Raw genomic sequence first — 18,338 nt, 5'->3', positions numbered from 1 at the left:
TGCAACACGAGGATTCCCGGAGGTCACCCCATCCTATACTACTCTCGCCCAAGCACGCTTGACTGCGGAGTTCTGATGGGATCCGGTGCATAGTGCTGGTATGATCGCACCCGTTAGTACATCACTCGCGTTTCCATATATCATTTGTTTCGGCCAATCCAAGTGTAAGGCCGTGGGGCCCACATGATTTTCTGACTTTTTTTTTCAGCGGAATAGTGCATCGAGGTTAATGGCGTTAAGAAAGCATCAAAACAACCTGAAAATCCGATTGGGATCCTTTTTTACGTCCCTTAACTTTCTGCAGCCCGTTTGAGGGTCAAAACGGCTGAATTTGGGCCCGAAAAATTGCCACCCCTATTCACCGCCCTTTATGTTTCTGGGCCTTTCCGAAATGGTGCTATGGGCGACGTTTTCCTCACGGTTCAAAAGTTATGAGGTTTCCAAGTTAGACTCGTTTTAGGCCGAGAATAATAAAATAAAATAATAATAAAAGGGGTGCAACACGAGGACTTCCCGGGAGGTCACCCATCCTAGTACTACTCTCGCCCAAGCACGCTTAACTGCGGAGTTCTGATGGGATCCGGTGCATTAGTGCTGGTATGATCGCACCCGTTAGTACATCACTCGCGTTTCCATATATCATTTGTTTCGGCCAATCCAAGTGTAAGGCCGTGGGGCCCACATGATTTTCTTACTTTTTTTTCAGCGGAATAGTGCATCGAGGTTAATGGCGTTAAGAAAGCATCAAAAACAACCTGAAAATCCGATTGGGATCCTTTTTTACGTCCCTTAACTTTCTGCAGCCCGTTTGAGGGTCAAAACGGCTGAATTTGGGCCCGAAAAATTGCCACCCCTATTCACCGCCCTTTATGGTTCTGGGCCTTTCCGAAATGGTGCTATGGGCGACGTAGTTCCTCACGGTTCAAAAGTTATGAGGTTTCAAGTTTAGACTCGTTTTAGGCCGAATAATAAAATAAAAATAATAATAAAAAGGGGTGCAACACGAGGACTTCCCGGGAGGTCACCCATCCTAGTACTACTCTCGCCCAAGCACGCTTAGCTGCGGAGTTCTGATGGGATCCGGTGCATTAGTGCTGGTATGATCGCACCGTTAGTACATCACTCGCGTTTCCATATATCATTTGTTTCGGCCAATCCAAGTGTAAGGCCGTGGGGCCCACATGATTTTGTGATTTTTTTTTTCAGCGGAATAGTGCATCGAGGTTAATGGCGTTAAGAAAGCATCAAAAACAACCTGAAAATCCGATTGGGATCCTTTTTACGTCCCTTAACTTTCTGCAGCCCGTTTGAGGGTCAAAACGGCTGAATTTGGGCCCGAAAAATTGCCACCCCTATTCACCGCCTTTATGGTTTCTGGGCCTTTCCGAAATGGTGCTATGGGCGACGTAGTTCCTCACGGTTCAAAAGTTATGAGGTTTCCAAGTTTAGACTCGTTTTAGGCCGAAAAATAAAATAAAAATAATAATAAAAAGGGGTGCAACACGAGGACTTCCCGGGAGGTCACCCATCCTAGTACTACTCTCGCCCAAGCACGCTTAACTGCGGAGTTCTGATGGGATCCGGTGCATTAGTGCTGGTATGATCGCACCCGTTAGTACATCACTCGCGTTTCCATATATCATTTGTTTCGGCCAATCCAAGTGTAAGGCCGTGGGGCCCACATGATTTTCTGATTTTTTTTTTCAGCGGAATAGTGCATCGAGGTTAATGGCGTAAAAAGCATCAAAAAACAACCTGAAAATCCGATTGGGATCCTTTTTTACGTCCCTTAACTTTCTGCAGCCCGTTTGAGGGTCAAAACGGCTGAATTTGGGCCCGAAAAATTGCCACCCCTATTCACCGCCCTTTATGTTTCTGGGCCTTTCCGAAATGGTGCTATGGGCGACGTAGTTCCTCACGGTTCAAAAGTTATGAGGTTTCCAAGTTTAGACTCGTTTAGGCCGAATAATAAAATAAAAATAATAATAAAAAGGGGTGCAACACGAGGACTTCCCGGGAGGTCACCCATCCTAGTACTACTCTCGCCCAAGCACGCTTAATGCGGAGTTCTGATGGGATCCGGTGCATTAGTGCTGGTATGATCGCACCCGTTAGTACATCACTCGCGTTTCCATATATCATTTGTTTCGGCCAATCCAAGTGTAAGGCCGTGGGGCCCACATGATTTTCTTACTATTTTTTCAGCGGAATAGTGCATCGAGGTTAATGGCGTTAAGAAAGCATCAAAAACAACCTGAAAATCCGATTGGGATCCTTTTTACGTCCCTTAACTTTCTGCAGCCCGTTTGAGGGTCAAAACGGCTGAATTTGGGCCCGAAAAATTGCCACCCCTATTCACCGCCCTTTATGGTTTCTGGGCCTTTCCGAAATGGTGCTATGGGCGACGTAGTTCCTCACGGTTCAAAAGTTATGAGGTTTCCAAGTTTAGACTCGTTTTAGGCCGAAAAATAAAATAAAAATAATAATAAAAAGGGGTGCAACACGAGGACTTCCCGGGAGGTCACCCATCCTAGTACTACTCTCGCCCAAGCACGCTTAACTGCGGAGTTCTGATGGGATCCGGTGCATTAGTGCTGGTATGATCGCACCCGTTAGTACATCACTCGCGTTTCCATATATCATTTGTTTCGGCCAATCCAAGTGTAAGGCCGTGGGGCCCACATGATTTTGTGATTTTTTTTTCAGCGGAATAGTGCATCGAGGTTAATGGCGTTAAGAAAGCATCAAAAACAACCTGAAAATCCGATTGGGATCCTTTTTTACGTCCCTTAACTTTCTGCAGCCCGTTTGAGGGTCAAAACGGCTGAATTTGGGCCCGAAAAATTGCCACCCCTATTCACCGCCCTTTATGGTTTCTGGGCCTTTCCGAAATGGTGCTATGGGCGACGTAGTTCCTCACGGTTCAAAAGTTATGAGGTTTCCAAGTTTAGACTCGTTTTAGGCCGAAAATAAAATAAAAATAATAAATAAAAAGGGGTGCAACACGAGGACTTCCCGGGAGGTCACCCATCCTAGTACTACTCTCGCCCAAGCACGCTTAACTGCGGAGTTCTGATGGGATCCGGTGCATTAGTGCTGGTATGATCGCACCCGTTAGTACACATCACTCGCGTTTCCATATATCATTTGTTTCGGCCAATCCAAGTGTAAGGCCGTGGGGCCCACATGATTTTGTGATTTTTTTTTCAGCGGAATAGTGCATCGAGGTTAATGGCGTTAAGAAAGCATCAAAAACAACCTGAAAATCCGATTGGGATCCTTTTTTACGTCCCTTAACTTTCTGCAGCCCGTTTGAGGGTCAAAACGGCTGAATTTGGGCCCGAAAAATTGCCACCCCTATTCACCGCCCTTTATGGTTTCTGGGCCTTTCCGAAATGGTGCTATGGGCGACGTAGTTCCTCACGGTTCAAAAGTTATGAGGTTCCAAGTTTAGACTCGTTTTAGGCCGAATAATAAAATAAAAATAATAATAAAAAGGGGTGCAACACGAGGACTTCCCGGGAGGTCACCCATCCTAGTACTACTCTCGCCCAAGCACGCTTAACTGCGGAGTTCTGATGGGATCCGGTGCATTAGTGCTGGTATGATCGCACCCGTTAGTACATCACTCGCGTTTCCATATATCATTTGTTTCGGCCAATCCAAGTGTAAGGCCGTGGGGTCCACATGATTTTCTTACTGTTTTTTTTCAGCGGAATAGTGCATCGAGGTTAATGGCGTTAAGAAAGCATCAAAAACAACCTGAAAATCCGATTGGGATCCTTTTTTACGTCCCTTAACTTTCTGCAGCCCGTTTGAGGGTCAAAACGGCTGAATTTGGGCCCGAAAAATTGCCACCCCTATTCACCGCCCTTTATGGTTTCTGGGCCTTTCCGAAATGGTGCTATGGGCGACGTAGTTCCTCACGGTTCAAAAGTTATGAGGTTCCAAGTTTAGACTCGTTTTAGGCCGAATAATAAAATAAAAATAATAATAAAAAGGGGTGCAACACGAGGACTTCCCGGGAGGTCACCCATCCTAGTACTACTCTCGCCCAAGCACGCTTAACTGCGGAGTTCTGATGGGATCCGGTGCATTAGTGCTGGTATGATCGCACCCGTTAGTACATCACTCGCGTTTCCATATATCATTTGTTTCGGCCAATCCAAGTGTAAGGCCGTGGGGCCCACATGATTTTCTGACTTTTTTTTTCAGCGGAATAGTGCATCGAGGTTAATGGCGTTAAGAAAGCATCAAAAACAACCTGAAAATCCGATTGGGATCCTTTTTTACGTCCCTTAACTTTCTGCAGCCCGTTTGAGGGTCAAAACGGCTGAATTTGGGCCCGAAAAATTGCCACCCCTATTCACCGCCCTTTATGGTTTCTGGGCCTTTCCGAAATGGTGCTATGGGCGACGTAGTTCCTCACGGTTCAAAAGTTATGAGGTTTCCAAGTTTAGACTCGTTTTAGGCCGAATAATAAAATAAAAATAATAATAAAAAGGGGTGCAACACGAGGACTTCCCGGGAGGTCACCCATCCTAGTACTACTCTCGCCCAAGCACGCTTAACTGCGGAGTTCTGATGGGATCCGGTGCATTAGTGCTGGTATGATCGCACCCGTTAGTACATCACTCGCGTTTCCATATATCATTTGTTTCGGCCAATCCAAGTGTAAGGCCGTGGGGCCCACATGATTTTCTTACTTTTTTTTCAGCGGAATAGTGCATCGAGGTTAATGGCGTTAAGAAAGCATCAAAAACAACCTGAAAATCCGATTGGGATCCTTTTTTACGTCCCTTAACTTTCTGCAGCCCGTTTGAGGGTCAAAACGGCTGAATTTGGGCCCGAAAAATTGCCACCCCTATTCACCGCCCTTTATGGTTTCTGGGCCTTTCCGAAATGGTGCTATGGGCGACGTAGTTCCTCACGGTTCAAAAGTTATGAGGTTTCCAAGTTTAGACTCGTTTTAGGCCGAATAATAAAATAAAAATAATAATAAAAAGGGGTGCAACACGAGGACTTCCCGGGAGGTCACCCATCCTAGTACTACTCTCGCCCAAGCACGCTTACTGCGGAGTTCTGATGGGATCCGGTGCATTAGTGCTGGTATGATCGCACCCGTTAGTACATCACTCGCGTTTCCATATATCATTTGTTTCGGCCAATCCAAGTGTAAGGCCGTGGGGCCCACATGATTTTCTTACTTTTTTTTCAGCGGAATAGTGCATCGAGGTTAATGGCGTTAAGAAAGCATCAAAAACAACCTGAAAATCCGATTGGGATCCTTTTTTACGTCCCTTAACTTTCTGCAGCCCGTTTGAGGGTCAAAACGGCTGAATTTGGGCCCGAAAAATTGCCACCCCTATTCACCGCCCTTTATGGTTTCTGGGCCTTTCCGAAATGGTGCTATGGGCGACGTAGTTCCTCACGGTTCAAAAGTTATGAGGTTTCCAAGTTTAGACTCGTTTTAGGCCGAAAAATAAAATAAAAATAATAATAAAAAGGGGTGCAACACGAGGACTTCCCGGGAGGTCACCCATCCTAGTACTACTCTCGCCCAAGCACGCTTAACTGCGGAGTTCTGATGGGATCCGGTGCATTAGTGCTGGTATGATCGCACCCGTTAGTACATCACTCGCGTTTCCATATATCATTTGTTTCGGCCAATCCAAGTGTAAGGCCGTGGGGCCCACATGATTTTCTGACTTTTTTTCAGCGGAATAGTGCATCGAGGTTAATGGCGTTAAGAAAGCATCAAAAACAACCTGAAAATCCGATTGGGATCCTTTTTTACGTCCCTTAACTTTCTGCAGCCCGTTTGAGGGTCAAAACGGCTGAATTTGGGCCCGAAAAATTGCCACCCCTATTCACCGCCCTTTATGGTTTCTGGGCCTTTCCGAAATGGTGCTATGGGCGACGTAGTTCCTCACGGTTCAAAAGTTATGAGGTTCCAAGTTTAGACTCGTTTTAGGCCGAATAATAAAATAAAAATAATAATAAAAAGGGGTGCAACACGAGGACTTCCCGGGAGGTCACCCATCCTAGTACTACTCTCGCCCAAGCACGCATGACTGCGGAGTTCTGATGGGATCCGGTGCATTAGTGCTGGTATGATCGCACCCGTTAGTACATCACTCGCGTTTCCATATATCATTTGTTTCGGCCAATCCAAGTGTAAGGCCGTGGGGCCCACATGATTTTCTGACTTTTTTTTTCAGCGGAATAGTGCATCGAGGTTAATGGCGTTAAGAAAGCATCAAAAACAACCTGAAAATCCGATTGGGATCCTTTTTTACGTCCCTTAACTTTCTGCAGCCCGTTTGAGGGTCAAAACGGCTGAATTTGGGCCCGAAAAATTGCCACCCCTATTCACCGCCCTTTATGGTTTCTGGGCCTTTCCGAAATGGTGCTATGGGCGACGTAGTTCCTCACGGTTCAAAAGTTATGAGGTTTCCAAGTTTAGACTCGTTTTAGGCCGAAAAATAAAATAAAAATAATAATAAAAAGGGGTGCAACACGAGGACTTCCCGGGAGGTCACCCATCCTAGTACTACTCTCGCCCAAGCACGCTTAACTGCGGAGTTCTGATGGGATCCGGTGCATTAGTGCTGGTATGATCGCACCCGTTAGTACATCACTCGCGTTTCCATATATCATTTGTTTCGGCCAATCCAAGTGTAAGGCCGTGGGGCCCACATGATTTTCTGACTTTTTTTTCAGCGGAATAGTGCATCGTGGTTAATGGCGTTAAGAAAGCATCAAAAACAACCTGAAAATCCGATTGGGATCCTTTTTTACGTCCCTTAACTTTCTGCAGCCCGTTTGAGGGTCAAAACGGCTGAATTTGGGCCCGAAAAATTGCCACCCCTATTCACCGCCCTTTATGCTTTCAGGGCCTTTCCGAAATGGTGCTATGGGCGACGTAGTTCCTCACGGTTCAAAAGTTATGAGGTTTCCAAGTTTAAACTCGTTTTAGGCCGAAAAATAAAATAAAAATAATAATAAAAAGGGGTGCAACACGAGGACTTCCCAGGAGGTCACCCATCCTAGTACTACTCTCGCCCAAGCACGCTTGACTGCGGAGTTCTGATGGGATCCGGTGCATTAGTGCTGGTATGATCGCACCCGTTAGTACAACACTCGCGTTTCCATATATCATTTGTGTCGGCCAATCCAAGTGTAAGGCCGTGGGGCCCACATGATTTTCTTACTGTTTTTTCAGCGGAATAGTGCATCGAGGTTAATGGCGTTAAGAAAGCATCCAAAACAACCTGAAAATCCGATTGGGATCCTTTTTTACGTCCCCTAACTTTCTGCAGCCCGTTTGAGGGTCAAAACGGCTGAATTTGGGCCCGAAAAATTGCCACCCCTATTCACCGCCCTTTATGCTTTCTGGGCCTTTCCGAAATCGTGCTATGGCGACGTAGTTCCTCACGGTTCAAAAGTTATGAGGTTTCCAAGTTTAGACTCGTTTTAGGCCGAAAAATAAAATAAAAATAATAATAAAATGGGGTGCAACACGAGGTCAAAAGTTATGGTGCTATGGGCGACGTTTTAGGGTCAAAACGGCTGAATTTGGGCCCGAAAAATTGCCACCCTTATTAACCCACCCTCTATGGTTTCTGGGCCTTTCCGAAATGGTGCTATGGGCGACGTAGTTCCTCACGGTTCAAAAGTTATGAGGTTTCCAAGTTTAGACTCGTTTTAGGCCGAAAAATAAAATAAAAATAATAAAAAGACGACTGTGACACCGGACCACCAAGCTCATCAGGAAAAGTGCACTCCACGGAAACGTCGAGGGATCGCTAACATCTTTTTCGCCATTGCTTCCCCAAGAAAGGATACCGGGAGAGACACATCTGAAAGCAAAATCAGTTATCAGCAGACCAAACAACCAAAGAAGGAAAAGGTGCCAGAAGCGAGACTTACCAACAGTACGCCAGAATGTAGGATAATGGAAGGGTTCCTGGATCTTCATAAACAAGTATCGACTGGTCCAATTTTCCCCAAAGGGGTGATTATCTCGGACACCTCTCGAAGGCTCTTCAACCAAGAGAGTGCCGTCACGAGGCTGAAGGTGGTAGAACCCAGTCATGACTGTCGATGGGGCAAAGTAGTAGGAGTATAGAACCTCATGTACCCCGGCATCAAGACCGTAAAGCTCCCCTAACACCTGGATCGACATTAAAGTCTTCCAAGATAAAAGAGTAAGTTGAGAAGGACAGAAACCCAAAAACGATGATACTTCAGCTATGAGCTGAAGGGATGGTCCCCCAAAAACCTGCTAGCAGATACGCCTCGAAAACATCTATCTCGCCTGGCCCCCCATCAGAAGCACGCTCAAAATCCAAAGAACTCCTCATCTGCACCGAAGAATGGATCCCATACTTCTTCCGTATCACCTTCAGATCTCCCTCCTGAATTTCAGAACGGTGGCCATCGTCGAAAACGAGGGAACCGCGTTGCTTCAAAGGCGCCATGGGAATCACATCGCTATCCATTCCGGAAACTTCTCCGAAAGAAGCAACAGGGGAGGAGAAAGGATCAGCAAACAGACGGCAAGGTCTCGCACGGCCACCCATGAGTGAAGCAGGAAGATCGGAATTCATCTTCTGAAATAAGAGATGGATGAAACTCTACGCACCAGGCACCCCAAATATACGCCTGACTCTTTCCTTTTTGGAGCCAGGAAAAAGGAAATCAGATATTTCCAAATCTTCAGATGAATCCCTTACGGAAGAAACGGCCGGCCTGAAAAAAGGAAAGGCGCCAAGGGAAGCAATGTTTCTATCTTTCTCCTCAAATCAAAGGATCATAACCTTGAAGAACCCGTTACCAACATCATCTCTCCGACTCTCTCCAGCCTGCATGCAGCTTAACATCAGAATTCCAGCCTCATCGTCTCCATAAGATAAGAGAAGCTACTACTATACTCCGGTCAAACACGAAGGAACCGATCCTCACCTGGGTTTAGAATGAGTTCCGGCTTGAGTGGAATCCAGGACAGCAAGATCAATGGAATGGGGTCCTGCCTAAGGGGAGCCTGCTGGGAATGAGCAACCACGGTTGACTTGAGTGCACAGGTTATTCCTCGACTTCGATGACGAAATCGAAAAATAAGGGGCAAACTGTTGGGGAAAAATACTCCGGTATCATTTCCTCCAGCCTCCAGGCAGGACCCAGACCCTCGGGTCCCCGATAAGGGAACGCTCCATGTCCCCGCTAGAAGGAACCCTGAGTTCGGTCCCTGGAACCGAGATCCCCTCCAAGAAATGGAAAACTTCCGATAAAGAGAACCTTCCATATTTCCGAATATGGAAGAGTTTAACCCAAGGAAACCGACTCCTAGACGACTATATAAGGACTACTAAAACCCTAAAGCAAAGAATCGACTTCCCCAAGGCTTAGAGACTAGAATTAGGCGGCTAGAACTAGGGTTCTTATTGGATATCTTGTAACCTCTCTTGTTCTGGTTGATTCTATCTAATAAATGTCTCTTCAAGCCTATCTCTCTGTTATGATCTTTAAACCCTCACGAAATACATACAAACTATCAGTTTATCCATCGTTTCGTAGTACTCACAAAGAGCCTACACAAAAATCCCCTAACAATAGGTTTAATCTAATCATCAAAAGTGTTTTAGGTTACTAGAAAAAGAATAGATAGGCGATTTGTCCTTAGCCAACGAGAGCTGATGTTAAGGCAAATCGTGAACCAATTGAATCTGAACTTAATGCTTGTCATCATTCTCTGATCCAAACGAGAGTTTAGGCATTAGGATTGCTTGATAAATTGGTAGACACCACCTCGACAGTGGGTTTATCTATTCTTGTTGTTCAAGTTCTAGATTGGCTCTTATTGCCTTCCTGAATAGTTGTGTAGCTCATGATCCTGAGTATCCCGATGAATCACCCTGAACCTAGCTCTTTTAATCATCTGAAAACCTTAAAAGAATTTGTTACTTGCTTGATACGATACCTTAATCTCAAAACCCCATCATTGTTTTAGCTAGGTATTGATCTTATAAAGATAAAGTGTAATCGTTGGTCTCTGTGGATTCGATCCTAAAGTGCTACATCGACATACAATTCGATTGTGGTAGTGTGCACAATAGGTTAATTGGTGTGCGTATACACGTAATATCATTAAGCTATCGAGAAGAAGCTTTACCAACTCAGATGTTGTTCATGTTCCCATGACGGAAAACATAAAGGCGGATCACTTGGCACGCAGTGCTCGGAAACAACCGTCTTTCGTCGTACACATGGATGCAGAGCTGCCACCTTGGTTTACAGGGTCTACATGAGTATGTGAATGTTTGCTGTAAAAAAAAAAAAAGGTGTCTCTTAATCTACTTTGTATTTTTGAACCAGAAACATGTATTAAATTACGAAAAACACTACAAAATCCAAGTAAGAAAAAAATAAATAAAAAGTAAATAAAAACTAAAGTTTGATGATAATTTAGAAGAAAACTTAAAAAAAAACGAATTGAGAAAATGAAAATATTTCATTGGTTTACTTGATCAATATATACATTGACTTATCATAAGTTTACTTTTAATAAAAGAAAAATAGATAATGATAGTTTTATTATTAAACTTAATTTATGGTTAATTATATAATGATAAATATAATTATTCATTGAAAATATATCTACTTTAGCTGTTTTAGAAACTAAACCATTAAACGCATGTTCATAACATAATTACATAGACAATTCTTTAAACTTAATATCAAAACATATTTTTATTATAGATTAAACAGTAATAAAACATACACGTGAAATATCTACCAAAGTAATTCAGAATACCTAATTCATAATTCCAAACTCCATGTAACAAACTGATTTACTCATAGTCTCTCAAACTCAAAGAAAGAAGAAAAACATAGAACTCCAATTAAAAAAACAAATATCAAAAGTACATAAATATGGATGTCAAAAACTATAATCGAGACAACTTGGAATGAATGAGAAAATAAAATTATAAAGTTTAAAACATCTTACACCATATGAAAATAAGAATTGGTCCTAACTGGTTTAAAATAATTATAATTATAATTCCAATTAAATTTTTTGAAATAGTTATAATATTTAAATTAATAAATTAATTATTTAAGCTAAAAACTAATAAGAATCTTGTGAAAGTTAAAATAATTATAATCATAATTCCAATTAGAAATTTCGAAATATTTATATTATTTAAATTAATAAATTAATTAGAAAGTTTGAAATATTTATATTACCTAATTTAATAAATTGATGATTTAATCTAAAAACTCATAAGAATATCATAAATAAGCAAAATTTGCTAAAATCAAATTGAGACAACTTGGAATGAATAAGAAAATGAAATTATAGAGTTTAAAACATCTTACATCATATGAAAATAAGAATTGGTCCTAACTGAAATTTTATATTATGACTACTAAATGAAATTGTGTTGTATAAATTCTGTAATTGTATATTTTAGGTGAAATATTACATTTATGATAAAAATTGAAATATAATCCATAAGAAGTATATGAGTAGTGGTCAAGTAATTGTTTTACTTTTATTATCTTTTATTAAGAAGTATATGAGTAGTGGTCAATAGCTCTACATTCAGTGTCCATGTTTTAGATTTTGGATCCCAAACAAAGTTACGAACAGCACAGCAATATGAAGACTTTAGATTTACTCGATGTAGTTTGTTAGTCTCCATCCCCATAAACTTGGATTTATCTGGGTCATCATGGATATTGACTGAATGTTGTTCTCTGTGTGTAAATGTCATCATATTGTTATATTGATGCCACTGATTGACTTTAGTCTCTGTACGATTCTCAATCTTTCAGTAAATCTGTCACATATTTTACGACATAGTTTAGATATTGGAAGTAAAAGTATAATATAAACTATATATTAATATATAAAAATCACTTACATCAACATACGAAGACAATGAAGTTTTATCATGATCACATGTGCTTTTCTAAATCGATAATATTTTGGGCTTTTCTAAATAGGCTATAGACATAATATTTTTATCACCTAAGATTGTTTCTGGTACAAAAGACTTACGGGATCACTGCAGCATCAATGAGTTCAGGATAAGTGAGCAGCACTGGATATACAGGATGAGTGAGCAACTTGAATCCCACAACCAAGAAACTTAAATCCGAAGAGCTTGAAGTCACCTCATCTTTCTATTGTTTGCCGAGAATTGTGTTATGTTAGAAACAATGCAATCATTTTAAAAAAATAAACAGAGTCTAAAGAGGCTTCAACGTCTATGTTCGGTCATAACACTTTGTTCGATACTTGAAGCTAAATTCAAAGAATTTACAAACGAAACATTACCTCAGGATCAGCTTCAACGGGTGCTAGAGATAATGTGGGAACACAAGCTAAAATCCAGGATCTTGAAAATAAACATTCAAAGCTGCTGTCACATTCTACAAGAAAAGCTAAAGATAATTAGTATAACTGTGAAGTCTACCTCTTCAAGAGTTAAACAGAAGTCAACAATCGAAAACTGAAAAATTGAGAATAACTTACCTCAGAATAAGCTCGTCCCAGTTATTGAAACCGGCATTGCTCAGGTTCTTGATAGCGATAACCGTGTCGTTCTCTCTTCGCCCTGTAAGCAAGATAACCCCAAATCTTGAACCTTTTCATAAAGCTTCAAGCTTGGTGCTATTGCAGAGGCAGCTACTTTCCTCACCCACTTATCAAACCTCGATATGATCAAAAACTTCCAACCTGTAACAAATTCCAAAACAGATTTGAAACACTTTATATTATATCAAAGATCATGTCCTCAAGTCTCCAGACAAACAAGCAAAATCAATGACGCACGAGACCTATCTAAAATCAAATGACACCTAAGGACAAACATTATCCCAAAAAAAATCATTTTTTTGAAATGTAAAAGAAGATTTTCAGACAAAGCAATTACACACAACCGTGTTCCAAATAATAAGCAAGTTCGACAAGAGAGTCTAATCCCCAAATCCAATTAAACCCAAAAACCCTAATCCCCAAATCCAATTAAATGATGCGATCTCACAAACATGCCCCTATTAAACGATCAGGGTTTGACTTCCACACGGATAACGCGAACTCCAGCGACTTTTTGTCTACCTCCACATCGTCATCGCAAATCAAAACAGCGCGAATGTCTACAGAAGGGCGAGGGAGGGACTTGGCGTTGAGGCTGCTCGATGATTGCTGAATCAGAGATATCGAAGCTGTACGAAGCGAGTTTGATCTTGCAAATCCCCGACCGCTTTAGGTGTTGCAGGAAAAAGAGATCGAAGAAAGAGAAATTTGTATTTCTTAATGAACGACAAAAACAAACTTTTAATGTTCGGTGATGTAAAAAAAAACAATCGACCACTCAAATTAGGGGAGATTTTATGTTTTTCATTTTCATGTTACCAATTTTCAATCTTTACCATCGGGACATTTTCAAAAAATAAATAAAAAATCTAAAAAAACAAAAAATATTTTTTAATTTTGTTTCGAATTATACTATTTCGAAATTCAAACCCTACACCCTAAAACTCAACTCTAAATCCTAAACCCTAAAATCGTAGAGTTAATGTTTTAGGGCTTAGATTTGAAGGTTTAGGATTTTAGAGTTTAGGGTTTAGAGTTGATGTATTAGGGTTTAGATTTGAAGGTTTAGGGTTTAGGGTTTAGGGTTTAGGGTTCGAATTTCAGAAAATATAGGGTTTAGGGTTTACATTAAAAGTTTAGAGTTTATGTTTTAGGGTTTAGATTTGATGATTTAGGATTTAGGGTTTAGAGTTGATGATTCGGGTTTTAGAGTTTAAAGTTGAAGTTTCATGGTTTAGGGTTTAGAGTTGATGATTTAGGGTTTAGAGTTGATATTTTAAGTTTAGATTTAGGGTTTAGGGTTTACGTTTTAGGGTTTAGATTTGAAGGTTTAAAGTTTAGAGTGTAGAGTTGATGTTTCGGAGTTTAGGGTTTAGAGTTGATGTTTCATGGTTTGGGGTTTAGAGTTGATGTTTTAAGTTTAAATTAGTTAAACCTATGTTTTTTGTCAAAGCTAATTCAAGAGTTATAAATATCTTTTACCTTTCATTAAAGATGAAGGTAAAATTGGTTAGTGTAAACATGAAAAGCAGTGTTTGAACCGAGAACTGTCAACAAACTAGTGAATAAACGAGACGAGGACTCGTCAGTGGGGTTAGGAGAAGTCTTCATGCTGAGCTTGAACCGGATGGAGACGACTCGAAGAGAACGGTCAAGTGACGACTCTTCGGTCGAGTGAGGACTCGTCGGTTGAGTGAGGACTCGTCGGTCGAGTGACGACTCGTCGATCGATTGACGACTCGTCGATCGATTGACGACTCGTCGATCAAGTGACGAGAGAAAGATATGCGCTTGAATGAACGAGACGAGGACTCGAAGAGAATAAGAAAAAGGTGTTTAATGATTATAGCTGCACCCGGCGAAGAGTTGCCTACGTACCCCGAAAGGGGATCAAGCCAATCGTAGTTCTACAACAAAGGATCACAAGTGCCTAGATGAAAGCATGTGGAGAGATGTTTCTCTCTCTAGAAGTAGAGAGAGATGAATGAGAGACCAAAAGAGAGTCCAAGAGCCAAGAGTCCCATCTCAAAGGAGGTTGGCTCCTTATTTATAGAAAGAAGTGGTCTAGGGTTTCCTAGTGAACCCCTTTCAAATGGGCTGAGCCCATTATCTTATAGGCCTTGTTGGGGACAAAGTCCATATCCAACAGTAAGCCCCCCAGTTCGTTGAGAGAGATGGAGTTGATCTCAATGAATTTTACGAAGAGGATTTATAAGAAAATGGACTCAGCGCTGAGTCGACACGTCAACTCCGCGAGGAGAGAGAGATCTGAGCGACTGCGAGAGATCGATCTGCACAGAGTAACCGCGAGAGATCGAGTCGTGCGACTGCGAGAGAACGACGCAGACGATTATCATGAATGGGCCGTCATGGTTAGATTACCATAGATGAAGTGTCATAGACGGACCGTCTCGGGCGAGCTGTCATCGACATACTTCTGATTCCGATCAGACTTCTTACTCCGGGATGGTTGCGCGAACGATCTGTGAGGACAGTGTTCTGAACCATCGGAGCAAGTTGCCATGGATGAAGTGTCAATCGACAAACTGCCAAAGACAAGTCGCCGTAGACATCATCATGAACGTATCGCCATGAGCGAACCATCATAATCAAATCGTCACGGGTGGACGTGTCTTCGCACAATCAAATCGTCATGGGAGGACGTGTCTTCGCAGTATCAAATCGTCACGGGAGGACGTGTCTTCGCAGTATCACGTCATGCTCGAGACTTACGAGCAATCCGAGTGACTGCAAGAGAGCGATCCGAGCCGAGTGACTGCGAGAGAGCGAGGCGAGTGACCGCAAAGAGCAAGTTGAGTGACCGCAAGAGTGCAACTGCGAGTGACCGCAAGAGTGCGAGTCGAGTGACCGGAAGAGTGGAACTGCGAGTGACCGCAAGAGTGCGAGTCGAGTGACCGCAAGAGTGCGAGTCGAGTGACCGCAAGGAGCGAGTCGAGTGACCGCAAGGAGCGAGTCGAGTGACCGTAAGAGTGCGAGTCGAGTGACCGCAAGAGTTGCGAGTCGAGTGACCGCGAGAAAGAGATCTGAGCAACTGCGAGAAAGAGATCTGAGCAACTGCGAGTCGTGCGGTGGGTCAACTTGAGAGTGCCAGTTGCCCTTCGACGAGTCGCTGAATTCTACTTTGAATATTGGGTTTAAACGATTTGTATTTGGCAATTTGTTCGATGTCTTGAATTAAACCGGAGAGTCGATGACTCGGTCTTATCAAATTTTAACACATCATGCCGTCAGTTCGAGTCCTCGATAACAGTTTAAATTTTCGAGGTTCGAAGACAATCGTTTATATTTCCGAGCAACAACGGTTTTCACTCGATCTTGAAGTAATCCTAAAAATTTTAGGTTGGCCAAGCCTGGCTTTAGAGGATTATAAAATGATTGAAAGTTGTCGTCTCGATCGCATGGGTCGGGACCGCGATACGACCGAAAATCCCTCGAGCATGTGTCTGATCAGGACATGCTCGTTAGTGGGTGCGAGTGCTAGTACGTTTGTCCGAGAGACAAGGTCGTGCTCGTGCGTAAGCATCGCTCAAAACAATTCGCGCTCCTACATGTTGGGAGATTGTTTTGTTATGTGACCGTGACCGTGAGAGCGAGTGAGTGGCCGCGAGAGATCGAGCCAAGCGACTGCGAGAGAACGCTCGTCGGTCGAGTGAGGACTCGTCTGTCGAAGTGATGACAGAACAGTCGTGTGGCGACAGAACAGTCAAGTGACTACAAAACGGTCGACTGAGGACTCGCCGGTCGAGTGAGGACTCTCCGGTCGAGTGACGACTCGTCGATCGAGTGACGACTCGTCGGTCAAGTGATGACTCGTCGGTCAAGTGACGAGAGAACGATCTGCACTGAGTGATAAGAGCGAGCGAGTGGCCGAAGAGTCGGTTGAGTGACAACTCGTTGGTCGAGTGTCAACTCGTCGGTCAAGTGACAACAGAACGGACTCCAGTTCAATCTTCCTCGAAGATACTTCTCCATGCCCCACGGTGGGTGCCAACTGTTTGAACCGAGAACTGTCAACAAACTAGTGAATAAACGAGACGAGGACTCGTCAATGGGGTTAGGAGAAGTCTTCATGCTGAGCTTGAACCGGATGGAGACGACTCGAAGAGAACGGTCAAGTGACAACTCTTCGGTCGAGTGAGGACTCGTCGGTTGAGTGAGGACTCGTCGGTCGAGTGATGACTCCTCGATCGATTGACGACTCATCGATCAAGTGACGAGAGAAAGATCTGCGCTTGAATGAACGAGACGAGGACTCGAAGAGAATAAGAAAAAGGTGTTTAATGATTATAGTTGCACCCGGCGAAGAGTTGCCTACGTACCCTGAAAGGGGATCAAGCCAATCGTAGTTCTACAACAAAGGATCACAAGTGCCTAGATGAAAGCATGTGGAGAGATGTTTCTCTCTCTAGAAGTAGAGAGAGATGAATGAGAGACCAAAAGAGAGTCCAAGAGCCAAGAGTCCCATCTCAAAGGAGGTTGGCTCCTTATTTATAGAAAGAAGTGGTCTAGGGTTTCCTAGTGAACCCCTTTCAAATGGGCTGAGCCCATTATCTTATAGGCCTTGTTGGGGACAAAGTCCATGTCCAACAGTAAGCCCCCCAGTTCGTTGAGAGAGATGGAGTTGATCTCAATGAATTTTACGAAGAGGGTTTATAAGAAAATGGACTCAGCGCTGAGTCGACACGTCAACTCCGCGAGGAGAGAGAGATCTGAGCGACTGCGAGAGATCGATCTGCACAGAGTAACCGCGAGAGATCGAGTCGTGCGACTGCGAGAGAACGACGCAGATGATTATCATGAATGGGCCGTCATGGTTAGATTGCCATAGATGAAGTGTCATAGACGGACCGTCTCGGGCGAGCTATCATCGACATACTTCTGATTCCGATCAGACTTCTTACTCCGGGATGGTTGCGCGAACGATCTGTGAGGACAGTGTTCTGAACCATCGGAGCAAGTTGCCATGGATGAAGTGTCAATCGACAAACTGCCAAAGACAAGTCGCCGTAGACATCATCATGAACGTATCGCCATGAGCGAACCATCATAATCAAATCGTCACGGGTGGACATGTCTTCGCACAATCAAATCGTCACGGGAGGACGTGTCTTCGCAGTATCAAATCATCACGGGAGGACGTGTCTTCGCAGTATCACGTCATGCTCGAGACTTGCGAGCAATCCGAGTGACTGCAAGAGAGCGATCCGAGCCGAGTGACTGCGAGAGAGCGAGGCGAGTGACCGCAAAGAGCAAGTTGAGTGACCGCAAGAGTGCAACTGCGAGTGACCGCAAGAGTGTGAGTCGAGTGACCGGAAGAGTGGAACTGCGAGTGACCGCAAGAGTGCGAGTCGAGTGACCGCAAGAGTGCGAGTTGAGTGACCGCGAGTCGAGTGACCGTAAGAGTGCGAGTCGAGTGACCGCAAGAGTTGCGAGTCGAGTGACCGCGAGAAAGAGATCTGAGCAACTGCGAGTCGTGCGGTGGGTCAACTCGAGAGTGCCAGTTGGCCTTCGACGAGTCGCTGAATTCTACTTTGAATATTGGGTTTAAACGATTTGTATTTGGCAATTTGGTCGATGTCTTGAATTAAACCGGAGAGTCGATGACTCGGTCTTATCAAATTTTAACACATCATGCCGTCAGTTCGAGTCCTCGATAACAGTTTAAATTTTCGAGGTTCGAAGACAATCGTTTATATTTCCGAGCAACAAC

At 43.3% G+C, this 18,338-nt stretch overlaps 1 long non-coding RNA gene, 14 other non-coding genes and 1 pseudogene across 16 annotated transcripts; all 16 read right to left on the bottom strand.

Annotated features, from left to right (window-relative positions):
* LOC125586490 lies at nt 1-112 on the bottom strand (annotated as a pseudogene).
* A 380-nt stretch (nt 113-492) lies between these two features.
* Nucleotides 493-611, bottom strand: LOC125586578. Its single transcript, XR_007323115.1, has one exon. It is a non-coding gene; the product is annotated as a 5S ribosomal RNA (ribosomal RNA).
* Nucleotides 612-992: 381 nt separating this feature from the next.
* Nucleotides 993-1,111, bottom strand: LOC125586827. Its single transcript, XR_007323355.1, has one exon. It is a non-coding gene; the product is annotated as a 5S ribosomal RNA (ribosomal RNA).
* A 381-nt stretch (nt 1,112-1,492) lies between these two features.
* Nucleotides 1,493-1,611, bottom strand: LOC125586567. The gene has a single exon (XR_007323104.1). It is a non-coding gene; the product is annotated as a 5S ribosomal RNA (ribosomal RNA).
* Nucleotides 1,612-1,992: 381 nt separating this feature from the next.
* On the bottom strand, nt 1,993-2,110 carry LOC125586451. The gene has a single exon (XR_007322978.1). It is a non-coding gene; the product is annotated as a 5S ribosomal RNA (ribosomal RNA).
* Nucleotides 2,111-2,492: 382 nt separating this feature from the next.
* Nucleotides 2,493-2,611, bottom strand: LOC125586556. The gene has a single exon (XR_007323093.1). It is a non-coding gene; the product is annotated as a 5S ribosomal RNA (ribosomal RNA).
* A 383-nt stretch (nt 2,612-2,994) lies between these two features.
* Nucleotides 2,995-3,113, bottom strand: LOC125586545. Its single transcript, XR_007323082.1, has one exon. It is a non-coding gene; the product is annotated as a 5S ribosomal RNA (ribosomal RNA).
* Nucleotides 3,114-3,497: 384 nt separating this feature from the next.
* Nucleotides 3,498-3,616, bottom strand: LOC125586533. The gene has a single exon (XR_007323068.1). It is a non-coding gene; the product is annotated as a 5S ribosomal RNA (ribosomal RNA).
* Nucleotides 3,617-4,000: 384 nt separating this feature from the next.
* LOC125586522 lies at nt 4,001-4,119 on the bottom strand. The gene has a single exon (XR_007323055.1). It is a non-coding gene; the product is annotated as a 5S ribosomal RNA (ribosomal RNA).
* Nucleotides 4,120-4,503: 384 nt separating this feature from the next.
* Nucleotides 4,504-4,622, bottom strand: LOC125586511. Its single transcript, XR_007323042.1, has one exon. It is a non-coding gene; the product is annotated as a 5S ribosomal RNA (ribosomal RNA).
* A 383-nt stretch (nt 4,623-5,005) lies between these two features.
* LOC125586444 lies at nt 5,006-5,123 on the bottom strand. The gene has a single exon (XR_007322972.1). It is a non-coding gene; the product is annotated as a 5S ribosomal RNA (ribosomal RNA).
* Nucleotides 5,124-5,506: 383 nt separating this feature from the next.
* On the bottom strand, nt 5,507-5,625 carry LOC125586500. The gene has a single exon (XR_007323029.1). It is a non-coding gene; the product is annotated as a 5S ribosomal RNA (ribosomal RNA).
* Nucleotides 5,626-6,006: 381 nt separating this feature from the next.
* Nucleotides 6,007-6,125, bottom strand: LOC125586441. Its single transcript, XR_007322969.1, has one exon. It is a non-coding gene; the product is annotated as a 5S ribosomal RNA (ribosomal RNA).
* Nucleotides 6,126-6,509: 384 nt separating this feature from the next.
* LOC125586491 lies at nt 6,510-6,628 on the bottom strand. Its single transcript, XR_007323019.1, has one exon. It is a non-coding gene; the product is annotated as a 5S ribosomal RNA (ribosomal RNA).
* Nucleotides 6,629-7,011: 383 nt separating this feature from the next.
* On the bottom strand, nt 7,012-7,130 carry LOC125586670. The gene has a single exon (XR_007323206.1). It is a non-coding gene; the product is annotated as a 5S ribosomal RNA (ribosomal RNA).
* Nucleotides 7,131-11,533: 4,403 nt separating this feature from the next.
* LOC125585573 lies at nt 11,534-13,372 on the bottom strand. Of its 2 annotated transcripts, none has more exons than XR_007322558.1 (5): nt 13,130-13,372; nt 12,545-12,748; nt 12,347-12,441; nt 12,068-12,192; nt 11,534-11,846 (listed from the first exon to the last, which is right to left on the bottom strand). It is a non-coding gene; the product is annotated as an uncharacterized LOC125585573 (long non-coding RNA). The 2 variants fall into 2 exon arrangements; XR_007322559.1 differs by having other exon boundaries at nt 13,056-13,360.
* Nucleotides 13,373-18,338: the final 4,966 nt, after the last annotated feature.

The sequence above is a fragment of the Brassica napus genome, chromosome C4, assembly GCF_020379485.1.
Source record: "Brassica napus cultivar Da-Ae chromosome C4, Da-Ae, whole genome shotgun sequence".
In the NCBI taxonomy this organism is placed as follows: Eukaryota; Viridiplantae; Streptophyta; class Magnoliopsida; order Brassicales; family Brassicaceae; genus Brassica; species Brassica napus.
This window is presented reverse-complemented; position numbering and strand designations above follow the sequence as displayed.